Below are 26,568 nucleotides of genomic sequence, written 5' to 3' on the forward strand. Positions count from 1 at the left end.
GAACTCAGAGACATTAGTGATCACATAAACCTCACAGTACTGGTGCTTATACATGTCTAGTGATTTCACCAAGGTGACAAATGAGCTAATGACAAAATTCAATCACAAACTGATGTCGCATAATCCTTAAGGAAGTCTTGTCTCATAACATACAAATGCTCTTGCAAATTTAAATCATCCTCAGAGCTGATTATAATGAGCAACTATCATGTGTACTGTACAGCACATTTATGTTGGAAGGATAACCTGGCAGGCAATCTAAACAGCTTTCCCAAGTCAGGATGCAAAGCATGGTCATCACAGTCACAGGACAGTACTGTGAGACAGCAATTCTTAGACTTGTCTAGGAATATATTAATGCCCTCATCCCCCTCTTTGTTACATAAGCATATAGAAATTAGGAACTAGAGTTGGAAAAGAGTAACAGCTAATTTGTGGACAGAAATACAACACCCTGTGAAGTCTCAGAGGCATGTACACCTTCCATCTGGGGAAAGAGAATGTAACCTGCAGTAATGAGAGCACTGGTATGTGTATTTTCCATTTGAGCCTTTAGGTCATTTCCACCTTTGGCTGGATTGCAAACTACTCATTAGGCCCAAAGATAGTAAAAATAAAATAAAATTTATTTTTTAAAATAGCATCTTGCAAAATGAATATTAGAATGACTCTGTGTGGACCCGCTGGATCAAGTTTTCTAGACCAAAAAAAAAAAAAAGAAAAGAAAAGAAAAAAATATTTCTAACGCAAATGTTACTTTGACAGAAATCTGCCATGATGCTGACATCACAGGTTGAAAGCCATGCTTTGGCGAAATGACAGAGCCCATGAGTATCATCACGGAAGGCCATGCATTAACCACCACGGCAATGGGAGCAGAGGTGCAATCCAGATGTGTCGTCATCAGTAAAGACATAGGATCGTGCAAAACAACCCACATTAGTCATAGTAGTTATGGCAACACACAAGAGGAGAAGCTCAGCAGGTGTATTTCAGTCCTTGGTCTTCCTCCCACAAATATTATTAGAAGAATTGATTCATTTGAATTGAGAAAGCAAAACAAATGATTATAACACTATTTTCATGAAAGGTATGTGGTGGAGAAAATCATGATCTATTAAGAGTCACAGTTTTTCTGTTTCTAAATATCCTTGCATCTGTTAGTGGAAGTTTTTTGCATATAAGAAATATATAACTCTGGTGGATGTTTATATCAGGGGGAGGCTATGTATGGGTGGGAAAGGGGAATATGGAAAATATCTGTATCTTCCACTTTTCTGTGAACCTAAAGGTGCTCTAAATAATAAATTCTTAGAGAAAGAAAATGTATTCTCTTATTGCTTTTAAGTCTTTTTAAAACATCTTATGTTGGCCTGACCAGGCGATGGCACAGTGGGTAGAGCAACAGCCTGGAATCCAGAGGACCCAGTTTTGAAACCCTGAGGTCTCCTGCTTGAGTGTGGGCTCATCCAGCTTGAGCACAGGGATGCTGGCTTGAGTGTGGGATTATAGATATAACCTCATAGTCACTGGCTTGAAGCCCAAAGGTTGTTGGTTTGAGCCCAATGTCACTGGCTTAAGCAAGAGGTCACTGGCTCAGTTGGAGCCCCCAATCAAGGAACATATAAGAAGGCAATCCATGAACAACTATGGCACCGCAACAAAGAACTGATGCTTCTCATCTCTCTCCCTTCCTGTCTGTCCCTGTCAGTCCTGTCTCTCTTACTAAAAAAATAAAAATAAAAAAATAAATAAATAAACAAAACACTTTACCTTGGTCTTCCTCAAGCAATAAAAAATATTCTATATAATGTTCCCATTTTTAATGTCTAATCACTGGTTAGTAAGATATTTTTAGAATTGTTTTACAATCAGCACAAATTTAGAATTCACTCCAGATTTGTATTAATTAAATTACAATGAGTTTATTAATGTTGCATTTTTATATTCTGTGTATGTTATTTTCATGTACAGGGTGAGGCAAAAGTAGGCTTACAATTGTTCATATGGAAAATAATACAATAATTAATAACACAAGTATAAACTCTGCATTTTACGTACTCAAACTATAGACCTACTTTTGTTCCATTCTGTATGTAAATGTTATATATTCTACATATACTGTCCTATATAGAACCCTAAATTACCATACTTTTTTGTTATTTTTCACTTTTCTTTTTTAAGAGAAGCAAGGCTTTATTTTCTTGTTTTACAAAGAAAGCTGACTGAGCTGTTTGCTTTTTGTGATTAGTCAGAGACAAAACCCCAAATTCTCATCTGACACCCGCAACTGACTCTTCCTTTGCTTCATCCTTGGCTGGGGCCACAGCGGCAGCAGAAGCAGCAGTGGTGGCGATGCAGGGGCAGCAGCCACAAGGGCAGATGGATCACCAAGAAGGCCTTGACCATCTCAGCGAGTGGGAAGGTGTAGTCAGTCCCCACAGACAAAGCCAGGACCTGCCTGACCCACTGATGGCAGAATAGGGTACTGATGCAAGAGCTGGGTAACCAATATGAAGGCTCACAATGGCAACATTATGGTATACCCTCTGGGAAGCAGGAATGCAGTTTCTTCTGTGATGTCAAGACTTCTGGGTTGTAGATGCCACGTCGTCAAAGACCTGCTGGATGGCCGAGAGAGCTGTTCAGCATGTTCAGCAGTGTGTTTCTCTGGCCCCACTTCGTTTCCTTCTGATCAGTTGCAGGTCATTCAGCATCTCAGTGGTGCCGCTGCAGATATTAGTGGTGATGTCGAAAGCCTCGAAGAAGGTGGTCTTCTCGGGCCCCAGACTAGTGTTTGGGTTGGCACACTGACTTCACACAGGGCAGTGGCACCAGCACAGGCAGCAGCTGGTACCTTACTGGCTAGCAGCATGTCGCTGATCTCAGTGAGGCCCTTGGCAAATACAAAGGCCCCATCCTCGGACAGGAGGCAACACTTTCTTCAGAGCACGGCTATTTTCCAGTGCCACCAATGGCCATGTGCATCATCGTGTTTCTGCCCGTCAGCACCACAGCCTTCCCGCAGAGGGATGTGTGGATCCTGTACCTGATTGGGGCCCACATTGTCTGCTCTCATCATGGAGCATTTTGGAAAATCATCTAGAAGTAGGATGATCTTACAGAAGGAGTTGGACTTCCAGGTCACCCTGTCTTCCCTGGGCATCATAGTTGCAGGGTTTAAAGACCATGTCACTCTCACGAGGACACCTGGCCAGAGGAAGCAATTTCACTACTGTTATACATTTATAAATATAATTTCATTTACTGTATTTGTTTTAGTAATTATTTCTTTACATAACTTTGTGCCCTATACAGAAACTGAGAGTATGTGTATAGTTTTGTTATATTAACCATGTTTTATAATATCTGGTTCTCTTTTCAGCCATTATTTTAAATAATATTTTCTATTTAATCTCTCCTTGTATTATTTCAATACTTTTAAGCTTGCTGATTCTTTCTTCTGACAGAGTACATTTACTGAGCCCCTCCAGTGACATTTTTGTTTCAGTTATTGTACTTTTCAATTCCTGGATTTCCATGTAGTTCTTTTCAAAATAATACTTACGGATTTGTAGATACTCTTTATTTGATAAGACATTGTCATCATATCTTTCTTTTTCTTCTTAAGACCAGTTATCTTTATTTCTTTGTAAATTAATTTTTAAAATTAAATTGGGGTGACATTTGTTAATGGGATCACATAAATTCCAAGTATGTGTTTCTATGATACATGGTCTGCATATTGCGTTGTGTGCCCACCACCTAAGTCAGATCATCTTCTGTCACCGTGTATTTGGCCCCCTTTACCCTTTACTGCCCCCACCCCCTTTCCTCTGGTATCTTTACTTTTTCAAACACACTGATAATAACTGCTTTTTATGTTTGTTCTTTAAGTCCAATATCTTGAAATCTGTGGCATACTCTTTTTTGTTATGTGTCACACTTTACTCTGTTTATGCATGACCCATAATTTTATGCTAAAAACTGGACATTTTATCAATAGATATATGACATCTCTGCTTACTGATTTTTTCTTCATGTACTGGGACGTTATTGTTTTCTTGCGTACTTTTTAGGTATTTGTCTGAATTACTGAATTGATTTCCCTGTACAATGTGAAGCTGCTGCTCTTGCCCCTCAAAGGGCAAAGTCTGGACATGCATAGTTACATCTCACTGACAGCGGTTTTAGAAAACTTATCTTTGACTATCCCTTTCCTTCCTTTCTCTATGTGGTCTGCTCTTTTGATATCATACCAGAAGTCAAAGAGCTTCAGCTAAGATATAAACATGCCTGACATTTCCATCAAATAGAGGGAAACAGTAACAGGAGAATTAACTAGGCTATTATTCCCGTTATTATTAAGTTAATCAGGTAGCTTTTCTCCTCTTGTAAATTTCAAGCAACTTTCTATCTAAGCCAAAAAAAAGGAAGTGAGTAGAACAGCACTGAACATACACCAAGCAATTCTAAGGTCACGACAGCATTTAAATGATATGTTTTAATTTCTAAATGGGTAGTATCTAAAACTCATAATACCTGGTATTTCTTTCTTATTTTTAAAATTTATTTATTGATTATAGTGAAGGAGGAAAGGAGAGATAGAAACACGGATCTATTCTGTCTGTGCCCTGACCAGGGATCAAACCCACAACCTTTGCCTATCAACCAAACTACCTGACCAGGACTGGCCATTTTCTCATTTCTAGTAAATACTAAAGCACAACTACTTATGAGGATGGTCATGAAGAATTTACTCATACATGAATAACATTTAGGTACTTGTCAATAAAGATCCATACTTAATTAAACTCCAAAAAAGGTAAACAAACCAGACCCTGAGACCTGGAAAATTCTTGTTCTTACCAAGGAGACTTTTTGATTGTGTCTTCATTTTGTCCATTAATGTAAGTCTTTCAACAGATTCTCTCAAGTGTTCTATGTCCATCTCTATAGAAATAAATGAATATTAAAACACTTTGTATAGTAATACAAGTGTGGATATGTGTATGTATGTGTATAGTACTGTCTTAATTTGTCTTGTTATTAATAGGCATTAATAATTGAAATGTCTGGATTGCAGAAATCACTAACCCTTAGATTCGAAGAGTTGTTAATGATCATTAAGTTTCCATATACTGAGGCTTAGTGATGTTAATGATTTCACCAAGACTCTGAATCCAGATAATAACAAAATTGATGCATAAATTTAAACCTCATAATTCTTTCACCAACACTTTTCCTTTATAATGCTACATTTTATACTAAATTAAAATATCTTGGAGAGTTTGTGATAATAATTTGACTTTCAAGTTTACATACAACATAATCAGACTGTTGGGATACACCTAATGATGTTGCATGCCATGAAATCCATTGTCACATAAAAATACCATGGAGCAGAAATTCTTTAATTTTCTAGGAATATTTCAATGCCTTTCTAACGTTATGTAATGGTAAACAAAATAGGCATCAGTGATAGAAAAAAATAATAAAATGTTTTGTGAACTGAGAAAAAGTGCCCTCGTGGGTACTGTTAGCATGTAGAACTTGTAGATTGGGAGGAAGAAATGATTAAACCTGCAGAAGTATCAGGATTGAGGTTGGGTCTCTTTCTATTTGAGTTTTGTGTGATTTGAAAGTTTAGCTTGATTTAGAAACTACAAATAGGTCCAATTACAGGAAAATACAGAGTATTATTAAAGGAGAGCTCATACTGAATAAGAATAATTAGGAATGGTCACCTAACGTCAAGGACTGGCTCTAAAGTTTTGTGGTAAAGCTGGTTCCAGCAGAGCATGTACCTGAAGTTGGAAGTATGTCATGCTTAGACACCCAGACAAAGTCTTTGTGGAAATAGCTAAGTCAATGAATAAGTATTTAAAAATATAATATGACCTTGTCAAGCAAAATGTACCAACCCTGCAGTTAACATGAAGGTGGTGACCTGCTGTAGCATCATTAGCAGATTGAACAAAGATGTGTCAAATTGGCCAGAATAAGTTTTCAAAACAAATATTTCATGGAAGTGGTTAAGATCTATAGAAACACAAAACTGGAGAAAATCAGCAGATATATTTTAGGTCCACTGGTATATGTAAATAGAATTTGGCCATTTGAAATGAGGAAACAAAGGATCCTTAGAAAAGCAGGAGGTAAAGAGAACAGCATTTGAGAAAAGATTGGGCCAAGGACTAGGTAGGTGCTGGAGAAACACTCTGTAAGAGTCACAGTTTTCTCTCTAACCAAATCCCCTACTTTTCAAAAAAAAATTTTTTTAACTTTTAAATTTTTTATTTTAAAAATTATTATAAGATGACATCAGAGTAATGGTGGAGTAGGAAGCAATACCGATAAATCTCCCCCAAACCTCAACAAGATCTTCAACCAGAAACAGAAAAACCTATCCTTGGAGCCTCCAGATGTTTCGCATTACACCCAAAGGTATGATCGAGCGAAAAATTGGCTAAATATATAACCAAACCCCGAAGGAAATAGGGAGTAAGAAATGCTCCGCCTTCCTCAGTAACCTAAACAGGGCGATTTTCACTGGAAACTGAGAATATAGAAACTAAGGCGGGCAAAGGGGGTGAATAGATCCAGGCCACGGCACAAATGGCCGAACCAGGCTGTGGCACGGAGATCTAAGCCAAGGAAAAACTGTTCCTGTGACAACCTGGGCAATACAGCTAACACTCACGCCAAACCCAGAAAAGAAAGACAAGCGGCGCAGCCATTTTACCTGATCCCCTGGTAGGCACATAGTGGGAGAGAGATTCCTTCCAAAGCCCCCGGAGGGTGTGCCCGTGTTACTCCACAGAGAGGCAGAGTCAGAGGCCTTTGTGTGGGCCGAAAGCCTCCGGGCTGCCCCAGCGCCCTGGGAGAGCCGCACACGGGGAGGAAGCGAGAGCTAATTCCAACACTGGAACTTTTCAGTGCGGGCGGGAGGTTTCACTCAGAGGGCGAGACTCCGGCCTCACATCCTGGTCTGCGCGCACGGAGAGTGGGAAGGAGACTCCTCCCAGCACCACCGGAGTGGGAGCCCATGTTGTCCCACGGAGGGGCAGAGTCGGGGGCCTTTGTGTGGGCCGAGGGCGGAGTCACGGGCCACCCCAGCGCCTTGAAAGAGCGGCACACGGGGACGAGCGAGAGCCAATTCCAACATTGGAACTTTTCAGTGCGGGCGGGGGGGTTTCACTCAGAGGGCGAGACTTCCGGTCTAACATCCTGGTCTGTGCGCGCAGACCCGCCCGTGTTACCGGACAGAGTGACAGAGCCAGAGGTCTTTGAGTAGGCGAAAGCCCCGGCTGATTATGCTAGCAGCTCTGACTGACTGAGCCTTAACCAGAGCCCTGTGCTGAGTGGAAATAAGAGTGGGGAGTTGCCCGCTCTTTGAGCCTCTTACTATCCAGGCAGAGGCAGCAGCAACCCCATAGCTGGATTCTCAGGCTGCTGGTTGAGGAAGGAAAGACTAGGAGAGAGGCTGCTGAACACGGACTCTCTCACTGTCGGAGCCTATAAACGCTAATGAGCCTTGACTGCCAATGAGACTGAAGCACAATACATGACATCGCCATAGAGACTTATCAACTGCAAACCTCTACCTGAGCGTGCCAAAGGGGCAGAACCCGGGGTACAGATCGCCGACCAGGAAGAAGGAGAGAAAAGAAAAAGCAAGAAGATAACCTCTCAAAATCAGAATAATCCGCAGACTTTATAACCTATCCCATTTTATTATATTTGTTCGTTTGTTTCTCTTATCTTCATCCTTGATTTTTTTAATTTTTTTTTTATTTTTTCTTTTTTTTTTCCTCCTGCAATTTGGTCGTTTAACTCCCTACCGGTCTTACTCTCTCCTCTCCTTGAACTACACTACCCATAAGTGTTACATCTCCCATTATCTTTTCTTTCCTCTTCCTTTCTCTCTATGAGGGTTGCACTCCAAAACCCTTAACTCTCTCTCTCTCTCTCTCTCTCTCTCTCTCTCTCTCCTCTTTTTTCTTTTTTCTTCTTTTAGTGGTTCCCTCTTTTTTTCTCTCTCTCTCTCTTCTTTTCTCCCTCTATATTAGTTTCTTCCTTTTTCCTTTACATCTCCTCTCATTCAAACCTCAATAACAAACAAATTATTTTATCTGGGACTCAAACTTATGTTTGTGGCATTTTTGGGGGTTTTTACTTCACCTTTTTAACTCACTAGTAGTGCGCCCATCCCTGGCACTCCATTTTATCAAGCTCTTGTTCCACTAAATACAATAGTAATTTTTTAATTTGTCCCCCCATTTTCCTGTTTCCCTCTTACACCTCTCATCATAACTCTTAGTCAACCAACACCTAAACGCAAATCATTTTATTCTTGATCCAAATTTTTTCATTATTTGCTTTTGTGGGTCCATACCCCCACCCATTTTTTTTATTATTTATTTTTTTTTTCTTGCCCCTTTATTACTTTTCCCCAATTCAGGCCCTCCATTACAGGCATTGTTTGTTCTATTAAATACAATATAATTCACAGTTCACCACAAGATTTTCTCAAGAAAGAAGGGAGAGGAGAGGAGAGAAAAAAAGGAGGGGGGGGAATAATTTCCTTTTTTAAAATTTTTATTTTATTTTATTTTTCTTTATTTCATTATTAATTTTTTTAAAAAAAAACTTTTTTCAATTTTTTATTTTTTTAACTTTTTATTTTTTATTAAATCTCATTAATACTATCAACAAAACCACCCTCAGATGCGATTAAGGAGGAGAAAATCGAATATCATGGATACAAAAGAAAGAGAGGTAACACAGATAGAAGAGGAAAAATCTATGGAGAAAAAATTTAATATATTGGAAACCTTGGAGTTAAATGACAGAGAATTCAAGATAGAAATCCTAAAAATACTCAGAGATATACAAGAAAACACAGAAAGGCAATTTAGGGAGCTCCGAAAACAACTCAATGAACACAAAGAATATATTTCCAAGGAAATTGAAACTATACAAACAAATCAAACAGATGAAAAACTCAAGACATGAGCTGAAAAAGGAGGTAACAAGCTTGGCTAATAGAACAGGACAGATAGAAGAGAGGATTAGTTAAATAGAAGACAAGCAACTTGAGACACAACAGAGAGAAGAAGAAAGAGACTCAAAAATTTTAAAAAATGAGATAGCCCTACAAGAATTATCTGACTCCATCAGAAAGAATAACATAAGAATAATAGGTATATCAGAGGGAGAAGAGAGAGAAAATGGAATGGAGAACATACTCAAACAAATAATAGATGAGAACTTCCCAAGCCTGTGGAAAGAACTAAAGCCTCAAATTCATGAAGCAAACAGAATTCTGAATGTTCTTAACCCCAACAAACCTATTCAAGGCACATCATAATGAAATTGGCACAAACCAATGGCAAAGAAAAAATTCTCAAGGCAGCTAGGGAAAAGAAGAATACAACATATAAAGGAAGGCCCATTAGATTATCATCAGATTTCTCAGCAGAAACTCTACAAGCTAGAAGAGAGTGGACCCCAATATTTAAAGTCCTGAAAGAGAGAAACTTTCAGCCACGAATACTATACCCATCAAAGCTATCCTTCAAATATGAAGGAGAAATAAAAACATTCACAGATACAGAAAAGATGAGGGAATTTGTAATCAGAAAACCCCCACTCCAGGAATTACTAAAGGGGGTTCACCAATCAGATACAAAGAACAAAAAAAAATAAAGCCACAAGTAAAAGCTCCAAGAAGAACACAATAAAACCAAATTTAAACTGTGACAACAACAAAAAGAAAGGGGGGAGAGGAGGAGATTAACAGTAGCAAAGAACGATGGAGTGCAAAAGTAGTCACAAAATAGTGCGCTACAATGAACAGAGTAGGAACCCTTTTCATTACCTAAAGGTAACCACCATTGAAAAAACCACAACAGAAGCACATGAGATAAAAAAGATAGCAACAGTGGAAAGATGTATGGAATACAACCAAATAAAAACAGAAGATAAAAAAATGAAAGAGAAGGATCAAACAAGATACAAAACTAACAGAAAGCAAGATATAAAATGGCAATACGGAACTCACAAGTGTCAATAATTACACTAAATGTAAACGGATTAAACTCACCAATAAAAAGACACAGAGTAGCAGAATGGATTAAAAAAGAAAATCCAACTGTATGCTGCCTACAGGAAACTCATCTAAGTAACAAGGATAAAAACAAACTCAAAGTGAAAGGCTGGAAAACAATACTCCAAGCAAATAACATCCAAAAAAAAAGCAGGCGTAGCAATACTCATATCTGATAATGCTGACTACAAGACAACAAAAGTACTCAGAGACAAAAATGGCCATTTCATAATGGCTAAGGGGACACTGAATCAAGAAGACATAACAATTCTTAATATATATGCACCAAACCAAGGAGCACCAAAATATATAAGACAGCTACTTATGGACCTTAAAACAAAAACTGACAAAAATACAGTCATACTTGGAGACCTCAATACACCGCTGACAGCTCTAGATCGGTCATCCAAACAGAGAATCAACAAAGATATAGTGGCCTTAAACAAAACACTAGAGCACCTGGATATAATAGACATCTACAGGACATTTCATCCCAAAGTGACTGAGTATACATTTTTCTCCAGTGTACATGGATCATTCTCAAGAATTGACCATATGTTGGGCCACAAAAACAACATCAGCAAATTCAGAAAAATCGAGGTTGTACCAAGCATATTTTCTGATCATAAAGCCTTGAAACTAGAATTCAACTGCAAAAAGGAGGAAAAAAATCCCACAAAAATGTGGAAACTAAACTACATACTTTTAAAAAATGAATGGGTCAAAGAAGAAATAAGTGCAGAGATCAAAAGATATATACAGACAAATGAAATGACAATACAACATATCAGAATCTATGGGATGCAGCAAAAGCAGTGATAAGAGGGAAGTTCATATCACTTCAGGCATATATGAACAAACAAGAAACAGCCCAAGTGAACCACTTAACTTCACACCTTAAGGAAATAGAAAAAGAAGAACAAAGACAACCCAAAACCAGCCGAAGACAGGCGATAATAAAAATCAGAGCAGAAATAAATGAAATACAGAACAGTAAAACTATAGAAAAAATTAATAGAACAAAGAGCTAGTTCTTTGAAAAGATCAATAAAATTGACAAACCCTTGGCAAGACTTACCAAGGAAAAAAGAGAAAGAATCCATATAAACAAAATCCAAAATGAAAGAGGAGAAATCACCACGGACACCGTAGATATACAAAGAATTATTGTAGAATACTATGAAAAACTTTATGCCACTAAATTCAACAATCTAGAAGAAATGGATAAATTCCTAGAACAATACAACCTTCCTAGACTGAGTCAAGAAGAAGCAGAAAGCCTAAACACACCTATTAGTAGAGAAGAAATAGAAAAAACCATTAAAAACCTCCCCAAAAATAAAAGTCCAGGACCTGACGGCTATACCAGCGAATTCTATCAAACATTCAAAGAAGACTTGGTTCTTATTCTACTCAAAGTCTTCCAAAAAATTGAAGAAGAAGCAATACTTCCAAACACATTTTATGAGGCCAACATAACTCTCATACCAAAACCAGGCAAGGATGGCACAAAAAAAGAAAACTACAGACCAATATCTCTAATGAATACAGATGCTAAAATACTAAAAAAAATACTAGCAAATCGAATACAACAACATATTAAAAAAATAATACATCACGATCAAGTGGGATTCATCCCAGAATCTCAAGGATGGTTCAACATACGTAAAACGGTTAACATAATACACCATATCAACAAAACAAAGAACAAAAACCGCATGATCTTATCAATAGACGCAGAAAAGGCTTTCGATAAAATACAACACAATTTTATGTTTAAGACTCTCAACAAAATGGGTATAGAAGGAAAATATCTCAACATGATAAAGGCCAAATATGATAAACCATCAGCTAACATCATATTAAATGGCACTAAACTGAAGGCTTTCCCCCTGAAATCAGGAACAAGACAGGGTTGTCCACTCTCTCCACTCTTATTTAATGTGGTACTAGAGGTTCTAGCCAGAGCAATCAGACAAGACAAAGAAATAAAAGGCATCCATATCGGAAAAGAAGAAGTAAAGGTATCACTTTTTGCAGATGATATGATCCTATACACCGAAAACCCCAAAGAATCCACAAAAAGACTACTAGAAACAATAAGCCAATACAGTAAGGTCGCAGGATACAAAATTAACATACAGAAGTCAATAGCCTTTCTATATGCCAACAATGAAACAATTGAGAATGAACTCAAAAGAATAATCCCCTTCACAATTGCAACAAAAAAATTAAAATACTTAGGAATAAACATTACAAAGAATGTAAAGGACTTATATAATGAAAACTATAAACCATTGTTAAGAGAAATTGAGAAAGATATAATGAGATGGAAGAATATTCCTTGTTCTTGGTTAGGAAGAATAAATATAATCAAGATGGCTATATTACCCAAAGCAATATACAAATTTAATGCAATTCCCATCAAAATTACAATGACATTTTTTAAAGAAATAGAGCAAAAAATCATCAGATTTATATGGAACTATAAAAAACCCCGAATAGCCAAAGCAATCCTAAAGAAAAAGAATGAAGCTGGGGGCATTACAATACCTGACTTCAAACTCTATTATAGGGCCACGACAATCAAAACAGCATGGTATTGGCAGAAAAATAGACACTCAGACCAATGGAACAGAATAGAAAGTCCAGAAATAAAACCACATATATATAGTCAAATAATTTTTGATAAAGGGGCCAACAACACACAATGGAGAAAAGAAAGCCTCTTCAATAAATGGTGCTGGGAAAACTGGAAAGCCACATGCAAAAGAATGAAAGTGGACTACAGTCTCTCCCCCTGTACAAAAATTAACTCAAAATGGATCAAAGATCTAAACATAAGACCTGAAACAATAAAGTACATAGAAGAAGACATAGGTACTAAACTCATGGACCTGGGTTTTAAAGAGCATTTTATGAATTTGACTCCAATGGCAAGAGAAGTGAAGGCAAAACTTAATGAATGGGACTACATCAGACTAAGAAGTTTTTGCTCAGCAAGAGAAACTGATAACAAAATAAACAGAAAGCCAACTAAATGGGAAATGATATTTTCAAACAACAGCTCAGATAAGGGCCTAATATCCAAAATATACAAAGAACTCATAAAACTCAACAACAAACAAACAAACGATCCAATAAAAAAATGGGAAGAGGACATGAACAGACACTTCTCCCAGGAGGAAGTACAAATGGCCAACAGATATATGAAAAGATGCTCATCTTCTTTAGTTATTAGAGAAATGCAAATCAAAACTGCAATGAGATATCACCTCACACCTGTTAGATTAGCTATTATTAACAAGACAGGTAATAGCAAATGTTGGAGAGGCTGTGGAGAAAAAGGAACCCTCATCCACTGTTGGTGGGAATGTAAAGTAGTACAACCATTATGGAAGAAAGTATGGTGGTTCCTCAAAAAACTGAAAATAGAACTACCTTATGACTCAGCAATCCCTCTACTGGGTATATACCCCAAAAACTCAGAAACATTGACACGTAAAGACACATGCAGCCCCATGTTCATTGCAGCATTGTTCACAGTGGCCAGGACATGGAAACAACCAAAAAGCCCGTCAATAGACGACTAGATAAAGAAGATGTGGCACATATACAGTATGGAATACTACTCAGCCATAAGAAATGATGACATCGGATCATTTACAGCAAAATGGTGGGATCTTGATAACATGATACGAAGTGAAATAAGTAAATCAGAAAAAACCAGGAACTGCATTATTCCATACGTAGATGGGACATAAAAGTGAGACTAAGAGACATTGATAAGAGTGTGGTGGTTACGGGGGAGGGGGGACAGGGAGAGGGAAAGGGGGAGGGGGAGGGGCACAAAGAAAACTAGATAGAAGGTGACAGAGGACAATCTGACTTTGGGTGATGGGTATGCAACATAATTGAAAGAAAAGATAACCTGGACTTGTTGATCTTTGAATATATGTAACCTGATTTATTGATGTCGCCCCATTAAAAAAATAAAATTATAATTTAAAAAAAAAAAAAAAGATTGACAAAAAAAATAAAACTGCTATTTAGGATAAAAAAAAAAAAATTATTATACAGTAGCCTGACCAGGTGGTGGCACAGTGGATAGAGCGTCCGACTGGGATGTATAGGACCCAGGTTCGAGACCCCGAGGTCGCCAGCTTGAACGCAGGCTCATCTGGCTTGAGCAAAAAACCCACCAGCTTGAACCCAAGGTCGCTGGCTCCAGCAAGGGGTCACTCGGTCTGCTGAAGGTCCGCGGTCAAGGCACATATGAGAAAGCAATCAATGAACAACTAAGGTGTTGCAACGCACAATGAAAAACTAATGATTGATGCTTCTCATCTCTCTCTGATCCTGTCTGTCTGTCCCTGTCTATCCCTCTCTCTGACTCACTCTCTGTCCCTGTAAAAAATAAAAAAATTAAAAAAAATTTTTTTTAAATTATTATACAGTAAAACTGATCCTTTTGAGATCTTTTATGTTTTATCAATTTTAACATATGTATATACTTATATAATTCCACTATAATCAAGATAACAATTCCAATATCTCAAAAAATGTCTATACTATCCCTTTATTTATTTATTTACTTATTTACTTAATTACTTAATTTATTGAGATGACAGTGGTTCACAAAACCATACATATTTCAAGTGTACAAATCAACAAAACACCATCTGCATACTATCAGGTGCCCTCTGGCCTTAGTTATGTCTCATTCTGTCCCTATTTCTTCCCTCTTTGCCCACCTCCACCGAGCCTCCAACCCCCCTTTCCTTCTGACTAGTCACACTATTATCTTTATCTATGTGTTATGTATATATGTTTTTTGGCTAATACCTTCACCTTCTTTCATTCATTCCCTTACCTCTCTCCCTTCCGACAGCTGTCCTGCTTGGAGTTCACTGAGCTATTTTTTTTAATATACAACTTTTCTTACAATTTATCCATAAAAAGTGTTCAGTTCATTGTTTTCTTAATATATTCACAGAGTTGTATAATCACCACCACAGTCAATTTTAGAACAGACTAGATCATGTTCTTTCCACAAAAAAGAAAAATTATGTGACATAATGAAGTGACATGATGGAGGTATTAACTAATGCTAGAATAATAATTGTGTTGCAATATAAAAATATATGAAATCCACACACTGTGCATTAAAGAAATAAATGTATCAAATTAATAGATTGTACTTGTTATATGTCAATTATATCTCAATAAAAATAAAATCCACTTCAGACTTATAACAGTTAAATTCCAGTAATTCCAGTGAAATAGAAAATGCTCTAAAAGCATTATTCCTTCCTCCTCATTTTTTACTATTATTATGCATACTATACCTCTAAATATAAAATCATTGCTATAATTATTTTTATATAATTTTATGACTTTTTAAAAAGCTGGAAGAAGAACAAAGACAGATGTATCTTTATAGTGACATATTAATCTTATTTATAACTTCTGCTCTTTTCATTTGTTCCTGTGGATTCAAAGTAATCATCCAATAACATTTGTTTGCTTGAATACATCACCACTTTCATCCATTTCCTCTGAGTTGCTATTGTTTATACAATATATTATATGTCCATATGTTTGTTATATATAGATCCAAAAATACCAACACATACATATTGTGTTCTATAATTGCCTCCTACATCAATTAAGAGAAAAAAAGTGATTTAATATGTATTTATATTGTCTTTTGCAATTGCAGAATTACCTTTACTCATTTCTTTTTTTTAAGGGATTCAAATTACTGTCTGAAGTCACTTGCTTTCAGCCTATAAAGCTTTTTTTTCTCTTGTATTTTGCATAAAGAAAATCTTATAATAATAAATTCTCTTACTTTTAAAAATGCATTTGAGGATGTATTTCACCTTCATGTTGAAATAGTTTCTTTCCCATAATCAGTGCACAAAATTACATGACAATCAGCAGTGTACACAGTTGCATGTTGCCCATGTTCTCACAAGCATTTGTTGTTATACTTTGTCTTTTGCCAGTAGCCTTGTCAACGGGTTGAGTTGATATCTTATAGTTGTTTTGATTACATCTACACTTCCCTGGTGATTAGTAATGTTGAACACACTTTCGTGTACTTGTTGGCTATTTGTATGTCTTCTCCAGGAAAATGTCTATTCAGGCCCTCTGCTCATTTTTTAATGGGATTATAAGTAGTTTTACCATTGAATTCTTTATACAATTTAGATATTAGTCTCTTACCAGATACATAATTTGAAAGTACTTTCTCTTATTTTGTAGATTGCCTCTTCATTTTATTGACTGGCTCTTTATTTTAAATTTTTATTGAATTCATGGGGGTGGCATTGGTTAATAAAATTATATAGTTTTGGTTGTACAATTCCATAATGCATCATCTGTCAAGTCTCCTTCTATCACCATTTATCTTCCCTCTACCATCTTCCACCTTCCTTTACCCTCTCTCCCTGTAGTCCCAGCACACCAGTATCTGCAGCAGTTACTAACTCTGTGTACCACATAATAATATGTATCCTTAGGAGGCAGACGTGTGAAAAATCAGATCTTGTCAATGACCTTGAGCAGTAGGATATAAATAACTCTGTCACTACTGTTCCAATAATAGAACATGAGGAGTAAATGGGTTAATGTATCATTGACTCTAGTATGTTAATATTCTGTTGAGAATTTCTGCATGTACATCCCTCAAGGATATTGGCCTGTAATTTTCTTTTCTGTGATGTGTTTGTCTGATTTTGGTATCAGGGTAATGCTGGCTTCATAAAAATAAATTTGGATATATTCTATCCTCTTTGATTTTTTGGAGTGATCTAAAAAGCATTCGTATTTTTCTAGGAAAAAAAAGTGTTTGTTAGAATTCACCAGTGAAGCTGTCTTGTCCATGCCTTTGTTGGGAGTTTTAAAATTACTGTTTCAATTTCATTGCTGTTCATTAGTCTATTTACATTTTTAATTTTTTCTGGTTCATTCTTGGTAGACACTATACTTTTAGAAAATTATCCATTTCTTCCAGATTGTTGAATTTGTTGGCATATAATTGTTCACGGTATTCTTTAAAAATTATCTGCATTTCTATAGTATCAGCTGTACACTCTCTGGTTTTATTTATGATTTTATTTATTTGGACTTTCTCTTTTCCTTGATGAGTTTGACTATAGGTTTGTCAATTTTATATTTATTTATTTTTACTATACAAACTTTTATAATCTTCAGGTTTTCCACCAATATTTTCCACAGAAAACATTTTTCAGTGTCAATATGTATTTTTCTACAGCATGATTTTAATGTCTGTGTCATGTTCTATTATAGCAATGCCCTGTTACTTATTTAACCAATTTTTTTAGGTTATTTCCAACACTTTCCTATTACTTTTCTATTGTTTTTTAAAACTCTATTTCATTTATTTCTTCTCTGATTTTAGATATTCTATCTTATACTTATTTTGAGTATTGTTTATTCTTCTTTTTCTGTTATTTTCAGTGAAGTTAAATTATTTGAGAATTTTCCTCTTTCTTGAGGTAGAGCAATGTTGCTATGAACTTACCTCTTAGAACTGCTTTTGCTGCATCCAATATATTTTTGAAATCTTTGCTTTTATTTTTATATCTTTCAAAGTAATTGTTAATTTCCTCATTAATACATTGGCTATTTTAGTAGCATGTTGTTTAGCTTCCAAGTATTTGTGTTCTTTCCAGTTTTCTTTCTGTAGTTGATTTCTAGTTTCATGGCATGTGATTCTTGATATAATTTCTATTTTTTTTAAAGTTATTGATGCTTGTTTTATGGCCTAATATGTAATCTATCCTGAAGAATGTTCCATGAACACTTGAAGAATGTGTACTTTACATTGTTAAGATAAAATATTCTAAAAATATCTATTAAATCAATCTGGTCTAATGTTATTTTGAGGTCATTATTTCCTTATTTATTTTCCATCTGGACGATATATCCATGGATATCAGGGAGCTCTTATTATTTCCTAATACTAATATATTATTATAAATTTCTCTCTTTATGTTCATTAATGTTTGCTTTATATATTTAAGTGCTATCTATGTTCAGATATAACATAAGATTCTTATATCTTCTTTAAGAATTGACTTCTTTATCATTAAGTAATGTCTTTCTTTGTTTTATTTTCCATTCTTTGTTTTAAACTCTTGTTTTGTCTGATATGAGAAGAGCTACCCAGCTTTGTTTTCATTATTATTTGTATGGAATATACTTCTTCATCCTTTCGTTTTCAGCCAGTATATATCTTTCAATTTGAGGAGAGTCTTATAAGCAGCAAATAAATAGGCCATGTCTTTTAATCCATTAAGTCACCCTATATCTTCTAATTGGAGAATTTAATACATTTATATTAAGGTAACTTTGATATGTAATTAACACATTGTTTGTTTGTTTGTTTATTATAATTCCTCTCCAGTCTTTTCTATTTTTTTGGCTTCTCCTCTTGTGGGTCTGGTTTCTTTAGTACTACATCTTGGTTCCTTTTCTTCATTTTTTTTTGTTAGTTATCTCGCATAGGTTTTTGGTTTGTGGTCACCATAAGGTTTACATACATTATTTTTATCTATAGCGGTTTATTTTAAGCTGATAATAATTTAATTTTGAATAAATTCTGAAAGGGTTATATTTTTACTTCCCATCCATGCTTTATATTTCTAATGTCATATTTTAGATCCTTTTATTTTGTGTATCATCTACTTATTGTAGTTTAAGTTGGCACTACCCCATGTTTGAACTTATTGTCTCTTTTAAAAACATTACTACAAACATTTGATAAAATATAGCACCTATTTATAATAAAAACTCTCCAAAACAACCTCTTAGCAAAGTAATAATGGAGGAAACATACCTCAACATAATAAAGGCTGTACGTGACAAACCCATAGCCAACATCATACTCAGTGGACAAAAAATAAAAGCATTTCCCTTAAGATTAGAAACAAGACAGGGATTTCTACTTTCACCACTCTTTCAACATAGTGCTGGAAGTTCTAGACATAGCAATCAGAAAAGAAGCAGCAATAAAAGGCATACAAGTTGGAAAAGAGGAAGTAAAACTGTCATTTTTGCAGGTGACATAATATCATACATAGAAAACCTAAAAATTCCACCAAAGTACTAAATCCTATACTAGACCAATAGTAGGTCTAATGAATGAATTTCACAAAGTAACAAGATAGAAAATTAACTTTCAGAAATCAGTAGCATTTTTATACACCAATAACGAATGATCAGAAGAGAAATTAGAAAAACAATCCCATTTACTATTGCAACAACAACAACAACAAAATAATAAGATACCTGTGAATAAATTTAACCAAGAAAGTAAAAGACCTGTATTCATAAAATTATAGGCTACTGAAGAAAGAAAATGAGGATGATACAAATAAGTGAAAACATGTACTCTGTGGATTGGAAGAATTAACATTATTAAAATGTCCTTGCTGCCCAAAGCAATCTATATATTCAACGCAATTCCTATTAAAATACCAATGGTATGTTTTACAGATCTAAAAGAAATGTTTCAAAAATTTATACAGAACCAAAAAAAGTCCAAACAGCTTCAACAATCTTGAAAAAGCAGAACAAAGTTGAAAGTATCACACCATCCGATAGCAAACTATACTAACAAAGTTATACTAATCAAAAGAGCCTTGTACTCTCAGAAGAACAGGCATATAGATCAATAGAACAGAACACAGAGTCCAGAAGTAAACTCAGGCTTTTATTGTCAATTAATATTTGACAAAGGAATCAAGAACAAACATGGGCCCTGGCCTGTTGGCTCAGTGGTAGAGAGAACCCAGGGTTCTTGATTCCATTGTCAAATATTAATTGACAATAAAAGTTAATTTTCTATCTTGTTTGATTGCTGGCCAGGGCACACAGGAGAAGTGCCCATCTGCTTCCCCACCCTTCCCTTTTTTCTTTCTCTCTATCTCTCTCTTCCCCTCCTGTAGCCAAGGCTCCATTGGAGCAAAGTTGGCCCAGGCACTGAGGATGACTCTATGACCTCTGCCTCAGGTGCTAGAATGGCTTGGATTGCAGTGCAGCAATGCCTCAGAGGGGCAGAGCATCACCCCCTGGTGGGCATGCCAGGTGGATCCTGGTCAGGCGCATGTGGGAGTCTGTATGTCTGCTTCCCCCTAACCCCTGCTTCTCACTTCAGAAAAAATACAAAAAAAGCATACATGGAATAAAGACAGTCTCTTTAATAAATGGTATAAAATATTGGACAATTACATACAATAAAAATGAAACTAGACTACCAACTTACAACAGACACAAGAATAAACTCAAAGTAGAATAACAGACTTAAATAAAACCACAAAAATCCTAGATGAAAACTTAGACAGTAATATCTCAGACATTTATTGTAGCAATACTTTTGCCAATATATTTCCTCAGGCAAAGGAAACAAAAGAAAAAGTAAACAAGTGGACTACATCAAATCAAAAAGCTTTTGTACAGCAAAAGGAAGCATCAAAAAAATGAAAGGGAACCCACTGAATGGTAGAATATATTTTCCTATGATACATTTGATAAGGAGTAAATTTCCAAAATATATAGTAAACTTATACAACTCAACACCAGGAAGACAAACAATCCAATTAAAAAAATAGGCAAAGGACCTGTATAGACACTTCTCCAAAGAGAACATACAGAGGGCCAATAGATACATGAAAAAATGCTCAACATCACTAATCATCAGAGAGATGCAAATTAAAACCACAATGAGATATCACCTCACACCAGTCAGAATGGCTATAATCAATAAATCAACAAACAACTTCTGGAGAGGATGTGGAGAAAAGGGAACCCTCATGCACTGCTGGTGGGAATGCAAACTCACACAGCCACTGTGGACAATAGTATGGAGTTTTGACCTAACTATCCAACTTCTGGGAATATATCTTAAGAAACTTGAAACAGAGATGACATCAGCGTAATGGAGCGGTAGGAAGCGATACCAATAAATCTCCCCCAAAACTCAACAAGATCTTCAACCAGAAACAGAAAAACCTATCCTTGGAGCCTCCAGATGTTTCGCAATACACCTGAAGGTATGGTCGAGCGAAAAATTGGCTAAATATATAATCAAACCCCAAAGGAAATAGGGAGTAAGAAATGCTGCGCTTTCCTCACTAACCTTAACAGGGCGGCTTTCACTGGGAACTGAGAATATAGAAACTGAGGCGGGTAAAGGGGGTGAATAGATCCAGGCCGCGGCACAAATGGCCGAACCAGGCTGTGGCATGGAGATCCAAGCCGAGGAAAACTGTGCCTGTGGCAACCCAGTCAATACAAGCTAAGACTAGCGCCAAACCCAGACAAAGAAAGACAAGTGGGGCAGCCATTTTCCCTGATCTCCTGGTCAGCACGCGCAGATAGTGGGCGAGAGATTCCTCCGAGTGCCTCAGCAGTGGACGCTCATGTTGTCCCACAGAGAGGCAGAGTCAGGGGCCTTTGTGTGGGCCAAAAGCGAAATCTCTGGGCTACCCCAGCACCCTGAGGGAGCTGCACACGGGAAGGGAGTGAGAGCCAATTCCAATGCTGCAACTTGTCCGTGCGGGAGGGGTTTCACACAGAGGATGAGGTGACTGGCCAGATATCCTGGTCGGTGTGCACGGAGAGAGGGCAAGAGATTCCTCCCAGCACCTCAGGAGTAGGAGCCCGTGTTATCCCACAGAGAGGCAGAGTCAGGGACCTTTGTGTGGGCCAAAAGAGGAATCTCCAGGCCGCCCCAGCGCCCTGAGGGAGCCACACACAAGGAGGGAGTGAGAGCCAATTCCAATGCTGCAACTTGTCCATGCGGGAGGGGTTTCACTCAGAGGGTGAGGCGACTGGCCTGATATCCTGGTCGGCGCGCATGGAGAGAGGGCAAGAGATTCCTCCCAGCACCTCAGGGTGGGAGCCCGTGTTATCCCACAGAGAGGCAGAGTCAGGGGCCTTTGTGTGGGCCAAAAGCGGAATCTCGAGCTGCCCCAGCTCCCTGAGGGAGCCGCGCATGGGAAGGGAGCGAGAGCCAATTCTAACCTGCAACTTTTCCGTGCGGGAGAGGGTTTCACTCAGAGTGTGAGACTGCCAGCCTGATATCCGGGCTACGCACAGATAGTGAGCAAGAGTTTCCTCCAAGCGCACCAGGAGTGGGTGCCCATGCGTGTTACTGGACAGAGTGGCAGAGCCAGAGGTCTTTGAGTGGGTGGAAGCCCCGCCTGATTACGCTAGCAGTTCTGACTGACTAAGCCTTACCCAGAGCCCTGTGCTGAGTGGGAATAGAGTGGGGAGTGGCCAGCTCTTTGAGCCTCTTACTATCCAGGCAGAGGCAGCAGCAACCCCATAGCTGGATTATCAGGCTACTAATTGAGGAAGGAAAGACTAGGAGAGAGGCTCCAGGAACACGGACTCTCTCACTGGCAGAGCCTATAAATGCTAATGAGCCTCGACTGCCAACGAGACTAAAGCACAATACAAGACATCGCCATAGAGACTTATCAACTGCAAACCTCTACCTGAGCATGCCAAAGGGGCAGAACCCGGGGTACAGAGTCACCGACCAGGAAGAGTGAGAGAAAAGAAAAAGCAAGAAGATAACCTCTCAAAATCAAGAATAATCCACAGACTTTATAACCTATCCCATTTTATTATATTTGTTCGTTTCTCTTATCTTCATTCTTGATTTTTATTCCTCCTCCAATTTGGTCGTTTAACTCTGCCAGTCTTACTCTCTCCTCTCCTTGAACTACACTACGCATAAGTGTTACATCTCTCATTATCTTTTCTTTCACATTCCTTTCTCTCTATGAGGGTTGCACTCCAAAACCCTTAACTCTCTCTCTCTCTCTTTTTTCTTTTTTCTTCTTTTAGTGGTTCCCTCTTTTTTTTCTCTCTCTCTCTTCCTTTTCTCCCTCTATATTAGTTTCTTCCTTTCTCCTTTACATCTTCTCTCATTCAAACCTCAATAATGAACAAATTATCTTATCTGGGACTCAAACTTATGTTTGTGGCATTTTGGGGGGTTTTTATTTCATCTTTTTAACTCACTAGCAGTGCTCCCATCCCTGGCTCTCCATTTTATCTAGTTCTTGTTCCAATAAATAAAATAGTAATTTTTTAATTTGTCCCCCCATTTTTCTGTTTCCCTCTTATTCCTCTCATTGTAACTCTTAGTCAACCAACACCTATAAGCAAATCATTTTATTCTTGACCCAAATTTTTTCCTTATTTGCTTTTTGTGGGTCCATACACACTTTTATTTCTGTTTTTTGTTTGTTTGGTTTTTTTTTGGTTTTTATTTTTTTGGCCCCTTTATTACTCCTCCCCAATTAAGGCTCTCCAGTACAGGCATTGTTTGTTGTATTTAGTACAATATAATTCACAGTTCACCAAAAGATTTTCTCAAGAAAGAGAAGAGAGGAAAGGAGAGGAAAATAAAAGGGGGGGAATAATTTCCATTTTTTATTTTATTTTTCTTTATTTAATTATTATTTTTTTTTAAAAAATCTTTTCGATTTTTTATTTTTATTTTTTTAACTTTTTATTATTTATTAAATCTCATTAATACCATTAACAAAACCACCCTAAGATGCCATTAAGGAAGAGACAATCGAATATCATGGATACAAAAGAAAGAGAGGTAACACAGATAGAAGAGAAAAAAACTATGGAGAAAAAATTTAATATATTGGAAACCTTGGAGTTAAATGACAGAGAATTTAAAATAGAAATCCTAAAAATACTCAGAGATATACAAGAAAACAAAGAAAGGCAATTTACGGAGCGCGGAAAACAATTCAATGAACACAAAGAATATATTTCCAAAAAAATTGAAACTATAAAAGAAATCAAACAGAGATGAAAAACTCAATATACGAGCTGAAAAATGAGGTAACAAGCTTAGCTAATACAACAGGCCAGATAAAATGTAGGATTAGTGAAATAGAAGACAAGCAACTTGAGGAACAACAGAGAGAAGAAGAAAGAGACAAGAGATTCAAAAATTAAAAAAAAAATGAGATAGCCCTACAGGAATTATCTGACTCCATCAAAAAGAATAACATAAGAATAAAAGGTATATCAGAGGGAGAAGAGAGAGAAAATGGAATGGAGAACATACTCAAACAAATAATAGATGAAAACTTCCCAAGCCTGTGGAAAGAACTAAATCCTCAAATTCATGAAGCAAACAGAACTCCGAGTTTTCTTAACCCCAACAAACCTACTCCAAGGAACATCAGAGTGAAATTGGCACAAACAAATGGCAAAGAAAAAATTCTCAAGGCAGCCAGGGAAAAGAGAATACAACATATAAAGGAAGGCCCATTAGTTTATCATCTGATTTCTCAACAGAAACTCTACAAGCTAGAAGAGAGTGGACCCCAATATTTAAAGTCCTGAAAGAGAGGAACTTTCAGCCACGAATACTATACCCATCAAAGCTACCCTTCAAATATGAAGGAGAAATAAAAACATTCACAGATACAGAAAAGATGAGGGAATTTATCATCAGAAAACCCCCACTCCAGAAATTACTAAAAGGGGTTCTCCAATCAGATACAAAGAACAACAACAAAAAAAAGCCACAAGTAAAAGCTCCAAGAAGAACACAATAAAACCATATTTAAACTGTGACAACAACAAAAAGAAAGGGGGAGGAGAGGATGGAGATTAACAGTAGCAAAGGACGATGGAGTGCAAAAGTACTCTCAAAATAGTGCACTACAATGAACAGGAAAGGAACCCTTTTAATTACGTAATGATAACCACCATTGAAAAAATCACCACAGAAGCACATGATTTAAAATAGACAGCAACAGAGGAAAGATGTATGGAATACAACCAAATAAAAACAAAAGATAGAAAAACAAAAGAGAAGGATCAAACAAGACACAAAACTGACAGAAAGCAATCTATAAAATGGCAATACGGAACTCACAAGTGTCAATAATTACAATAAATGTAAGCGGATTAACCTCACCAATAAAAAGACACAGAGTAGCACAATGGATTAAAAAAGAAAATCCAACTGTATGCTGCCTACAGGAAACTCATCTAAGTAACAAGGATAAAAACAAATTCAAAGTGAAAGGCTAGAAAACAATACTCTAAGCAAATAACATCCAAAAAAAAAGCAGGCGTAGCAATACTCATATCTGATAATGCTGACTGCAAGACAGCAAAAGTAATCAGAAACAAAAATGGCCATTTCATAATGGCTAAGGGGACACTGAATCAAGAAGACATAACAATTCTTAATATATATGCACCAAACCAAGGAGCACCAAAATATATAAGACAGCTACTTATGGACCTTATAACAAAAACTGACAAAAATACAGTCATACTTGGAGACCTCAATACACCGCTGATGGCTCTAGATCGGTCATCCAAACAGAGAATCGACAAAGATATAGTGGCCTTAAACAAAAACCTAGAGCACCTGGATATGATAGACATCTACAGGACATTTCATCCCAAAGTGACTGAGTATACATTTTTCTCCAGTGTACATGGATCAGTCTCAAGAATTGACCATATGTTGGGCCACAAAAACAACATCAGCAAATTCAGAAAAATCGAAGTTGTACCAAGCATATTTTCTGATCATAAAGTCATGAAATTAGAATTCAACTGCAAAAAAAAAAGAAAAAAATCCCACAAAAATGTGGAAACTAAACAACATACTTTTAAAAAATGAATGGATCAAAGAAGAAATAAGTGCAGAGATCAAAAGATATATACAGACTAATGAAAATGACAATACGACATATCAGAATCTATGGAATGCAGCAAAAGCAGTGATAAGAGAAAAGTTCATATCACTTCAGGCATATATGAACAAACAAAAGAGAGCCCAAATGAACCACTTAACTTCACACCTTAAGGAACTAGAAAAAGAAGAACAAAGACAACCTAAAACGAACCAAAGAAAGGAGATAATAAATATCAGAGCAGAAATAAATAAAATAGAGAACAGAAAAACTATAGAAAAAATTAATAGGACAAGGAGCTGGTTCTTTGAAAAGATCAACAAAATTGACAAACTCTTGGCAAGACTTACCAAGAAAAAAGAGAAAGAACTCATATAAACAAAATCCAAAATGAAAGAGGAGAAATCACCACAGACACTGTAGATATACAAAGAATTGTTGTAGAATACTATGAAAAAATTTATGCCACTAAATTCAACTACCTAGAAGAAATGGATAAATTATTAGAACAATACAACCTTCCTAGACTGAGTCAAGAAGAAGCATAAAGCCTAAACAGACCTATTAGTAGAGAAGAAATAGAAAAAAACATTAAAAACCTCCCCCAAAATAAAAAGATCCCACAAAAATGTGGAAACTAAACAACATACTTTTAAAAAATGAATGGGTCAAAGAAGAAATAAGTGCAGAGATCAAAAGATATATACAGACTAATGAAAATGACAA

General features: G+C 36.6%; 1 pseudogene; it reads right to left on the reverse strand.

Moving 5' to 3' along the window:
• Positions 1 to 2,273: 2,273 nt before the first annotated feature.
• LOC136406543 (large ribosomal subunit protein uL10 pseudogene) lies at positions 2,274 to 3,166 on the reverse strand (annotated as a pseudogene).
• Positions 3,167 to 26,568: the final 23,402 nt, after the last annotated feature.

Source organism: Saccopteryx leptura, chromosome 5 (assembly GCF_036850995.1).
Source record: "Saccopteryx leptura isolate mSacLep1 chromosome 5, mSacLep1_pri_phased_curated, whole genome shotgun sequence".
NCBI classification, from domain to species: domain Eukaryota; kingdom Metazoa; phylum Chordata; class Mammalia; order Chiroptera; family Emballonuridae; genus Saccopteryx; species Saccopteryx leptura.